The sequence below is a fragment of the Amblyomma mixtum genome, chromosome 1, assembly GCF_055824585.1.
Source record: "Amblyomma mixtum isolate Tamu chromosome 1, ASM5582458v1, whole genome shotgun sequence".
Classification (NCBI taxonomy): domain Eukaryota; kingdom Metazoa; phylum Arthropoda; class Arachnida; order Ixodida; family Ixodidae; genus Amblyomma; species Amblyomma mixtum.
The window spans coordinates 121,952,342-121,957,101 of NC_143012.1; the positions used below are offsets into that span (position 1 = coordinate 121,952,342).

At 45.0% G+C, this 4,760-nt stretch overlaps 1 long non-coding RNA gene across 1 annotated transcript; it reads right to left on the minus strand.

The window, feature by feature from the left end:
* Window positions 1–220: 220 nt before the first annotated feature.
* Window positions 221–2,702, minus strand: LOC149367533 (uncharacterized). The gene is made up of 2 exons (XR_016287357.1): window positions 2,137–2,702; window positions 221–445 (listed from the first exon to the last, which is right to left on the minus strand). It is a non-coding gene; the product is annotated as an uncharacterized LOC149367533 (long non-coding RNA).
* Window positions 2,703–4,760: the final 2,058 nt, after the last annotated feature.

The following is a 4,760-nucleotide window of genomic DNA, read 5'->3' on the forward strand; positions in this document are numbered from 1 at the left end:
AGCTATCAACTTCAGTCATGGTGGTCAAGATTCAACAGTTCACAGTCATGAACGACTGTGCGTCCTTGTTCATGATTGTGAACTATTGTATCCTGACCACCATGACTGAAGTTGACAGGTTATCAGTGTTATTCGCGCAGTTCATGCGCACTCTTGGTTGTGAAGAGAGCATGTTTTATGCGTTCCTTTTCAATAAACCTTCAGTTGCTAGTCAGCACCTGTCTCATCTTCTCCCTTGTCCCTGTTGCTGCGCTGTTTTCTTCAAGTATCCTTCTTCCCTTCTTTGGTCATGCACCGTTGCACTGGAAAACTACAAATTTAAAGTACTGTCAACATTTGCCTGAACAATTTAGCACGTCTAAAATATGCTTGTCTTCTGGTAGCCTCCAGCTGCTCACGATGATGGTCTCTTCTAATTCATGATGTCAGAAGCGAAGCTGCATCCCTGCAAAAAAAAAGAACCAAGAATTTCCTAATATAAGCATACACGTCTAATAACAAATCTTCTACACTCCTCAAGGAACACAGACATTGGACAGCTCTGTTTAAAGAACTTATGTCCAGTCACTTGGCTCAAAGCAAAATAGTGAAAAAAAATGCCCTTCCCTGGCACCGCGAGCATATTTTAACAGCCTGAGCAACAAATTGTTCTGAAAGTGGCTAAAAAATGAAATCATTACATAAAAGACATAGACTAATCATGCCACCTAAAATTCCTCCAAAGCAAGCAAATAATTTACAAACAAAAATTCCCATTCCCGCACCTCACAGCAATGGCCAGTGCTGCTGTCCCGCTTGAATCTTGCCTTACAAGCGGACATACTGATGTCATCCATGGGGACGACCATTCAATTGCTTAAAACCACAAGGGCGTTTGTAGATGAAGGCGTAGCCGGCTGGAGGTGGTTGCACATCACTCCCTTTGTCTTCCCTCAATTGTGCCATGGCAGGTGGCCGACAAAGTAAACCAAGCGAAGAGGGCAGGCCCAGCCTATAGTCTTTTTCAGTCTCACTGCTGTGCGCAATTTGAAAGGCAAAGTTGCTAACGGCCGATTCTTCCTGGGCTACATAAGCTAGATCACAAACTGATGATGGGTGCAGGGGTCAAGTGGATGCAGCTAGCACACGAAAGGGCTAATTTGGGGAATATGGGAGAGGCTGTCGCCCTGCAGTGGGTATAGTTTGGCTGACGATGATGAAGGATGATTGAATACCAATGAATATTTCACTTTTCTTACCCTTGGCGCAAATCGCTGCACAGTCCCATAAATGTTGGTTATAAGGGTATACATCTGATTGGGAATGAGGGGGCAAAGACTAGTATAATGCAGCAGCGTCAGTTTCGAGTGAAAGAATAAATTCGGGTTCCTTGCTTAAAATGCCGCTGGATTTATGCTATCTTCCAGTAGAATGCATGAGAACTGGTGTAATGCCCTCGCACAAAGTGCAGACGTTAAGGAACATGCACATGTTCTTCCAGAGAACGAAACATTCCAAAGTAGTGGTAATGACCATCGGTCATCACTGCTGAATCAGTATGTCTCTGCGTCTTTAGTAATTTTCTAGCATCCGTGGGTAACTCTGGATGGTATGGCTTCAGCACTTTAAGCAGGGAATGCAGGTGAGAAGCAGGCTATTAATTGCCCACACGCGCAAGTCGTGCTCTAGACATTGAGCAGCGGCACCAGACTCAAGTGTCATCAAATCTTCATAAACCACCAACTCCTTATTGTCAGAAATCCGCGACAACTCCTATGTTGCCCCTTCTATGTCAGAGATGCTGCTAGCGGTGCTAAAATCCGACAAGTGAGAACTGCGGCTTTCAACTGCGTCCTCGCCTGGCGCTGATAAAGAGGATAAAATAATATTATGCGATCAAAAGGCATCTTGATACTGTTCTGCTCATGTTGCGTACAATCTGCTGTCATGACCATTATCAAGCCTAACAACAGCAAAACAGTTTTCTAGTTCGTCGTGAACAGCCTCTGCTGTTCTTCGGCGTCGTTGCTGAATGGACACTTCGCTTAACCAACACTTCATTCTCTTCATGATACAACGAATGTAACACTTTATCAAACTATCACGAAGAACCAACACAAGTCACAGCACAACAATGGAAGTCTAGAAATCACTCACCACTGAGGTCATACTCTGGGAAAGCCTTTGTTGTTTCAGCTGAATCCCAGTGAAACCACAATGAAACACAGCAGCGCGGGCACGTAGACCGCAAGAAAAACTGTACTAGAAGAACAAAAAACGTGAATATCTTGCCACGACTGCCGCTGACACGCAGGTTTTCCGATGAGCGCGCATCGCAGGATTGGCTCTCGGCGCGGCCGCGGTTTGGATTTGGATTTGTGATAGTGATCTCCATGGCCATTAGACTGCGGGGCGTCAGTGAAACCAGAACTAAATTTCTTCGGCAGTTTTAATTTTGTCTGCATGTTTAATTGGAAAACAAAGTACTTCCAGCTCATTAAAAATATTTTAGATAGAAATATATCTTTCTACATTAGTGTCACAGAGTGCAGGTACACTTGGACTGCTTACCATTTGCATACACACCACATGCAAACTTGCCCTCGAAGTAAAAATTAATAAATAAATAAATTAATACTGTCATGGTGAGTAGAAGTGATCTGGTACCGGCTTTTCTATTTGGGCTTCAGAAATAGCCCGAGAGGGCAGACAATTAACCTATAGCATGAATGCTATATCAATGCCATCGTATGTGGTTCAACATTTATTCATCATTTCACAATATTGCTGCAATGTGAAAAGACCACTTTAGGGAAACGTTATCAGCATGTTGCTTGGTAACATTGCAGCAACATTATCTAATGTTGAAGAATGTTAGCGCAACATAGTACAACATTGGCAATGTTGTTGCAACATTGCAGTAACATACTGTGCTACTAGGGTTCGTTTTACCAGTGTTCGTGAATGTACACTCAAAAAACGTAAAATCTCCCGATCTGCGTGAAATGCACGTATTCGTGCTTAACTCGACGTGACACGTCGTTTTACAGCTAAACAAGCTAGATCTCAACACTTCGTTTTACCAGTGTTCGTGAATGTACTCAAAAACGTAATATCTCCCGATCTGCGTGAAATGCACGTATTCATGCTTAACTCGACGTGCCACGTCGTTTTAGAGCAAGACAAGCTAGATTCGAACACTTCGATTTACCAGTGTTCGTGAATGTACACTCAAGAACGTAATATCTCCCAATCTGCGTGAAATGCACGTATTCGTGCTTAACACGACGTGCCACGTCGTTTTACAGCTAAACAAGCTAGATCTCAACACTTCGTTTTACCAGTGTTCGTGAATGTACACTCGGAAAAGTAATCTCTCCCGATCTGTGTGAAATGCACTTATTCGTGCTTAATTCAACGTGCCACATCGTTTTAGAACTAAACAAGCTTGATTTGAAAACCTTGTTTTACCAGTGTTCGTGAATGTACACTCGGAAAAGTAATCTCTCCCGATCTGTGTGAAATGCACTTATTCGTCCTTAACTCGACGTGACACGTCGTTTTACAGCTAAACAAGCTAGATCTCAACACTTCGTTTTACCAGTGTTCGTGAATGTACTCAAAAACGTAATATCTCCTGATCTGCGTGAAATGCACGTATTCGTGCTTAACTCGACGTGCCACGTCGTTTTAGAGCAAAACAAGCTAGATTCGAACACCTCATTTTTCCAGTGTTCGTGAACCCTGTTGAAAATCCCAGCAAAAGTCACGTTGGAGAAAACGGTGGGCTGATTGGAAGTGTTGGTTTCCACGCTGGGTGCTGGTGGAGCGAATGGGAGAGATGCTGGATGCACTATTGGCGACTTTGGGCCACCCTGGATTGAGTGGAAATTGTGGTGGCTGCACTGGCACTTTCAGTAAACAATATTGGGCTGAATGGAAACCACGCTGGACACATCAGTGAACACGATGGGACGGGATGGGCTTGGTGGTATCCATCGTGATTATCTCGGTGGGCCTGGCAGGCAACACTGGACTATGTGGAAACCACGGTGGGAGCCTATGGATGTGTACAGTCGCGAGCAAAAAATAATAGCACAGATCACTGGCGATCAGAATTCGTATATCTCACCACGCGGCGCTGCGGTAGGCAGAACTGCCTAACCTGCCTAACGGGCCGTTTCCATGTTTGCAGCCTAGGGGGGGGGGGGGGGGGGGGCGGCAGGAAGTAAGCTTTATCAAGCGTGCACCGCCCGAGCGTTGAAGTGCCTACCCTACCTGACTGTGCTTGCGGAATTTATTTTGGCTCGGTTATCATGAGCACAGATGGCTTCTTTTTATTACTGTTTTTTTTATGTCCGCGATGGTTTGTCAAAAGGAACTCGCGGGAACAATAGATGATAGCGCTGCTTTTAGTCAGCAGTTTTGCTGTCCGTGGCAGTCCGCTAATTTGCTGTCCGTGGCAGTCCGCAGTAATTTTACTGTCCGTGGCAGACCCCCTTAATACTGTAGAATGGGAACGGCCCGGCACTCCCGTTATCAGCCTCTCCGACACCCGCAGTGCCAGGCGTTGTCATTCCGGCGCTCTGGTGTTCCGTCATGTGTGCTAATCTTTTTTACCCACGACTGTACCTACTTGTTTGGCATGGCACAAACCATGGCTGTATTTGAATGGCCGATGCTGGGCAGCAGATACTGCATGCATGTGCCTATATGGTTGACAAAATGAAACTCATCAATGCACTAACAATCTCAGTGGGTCAAATCCATCAAACGTACAG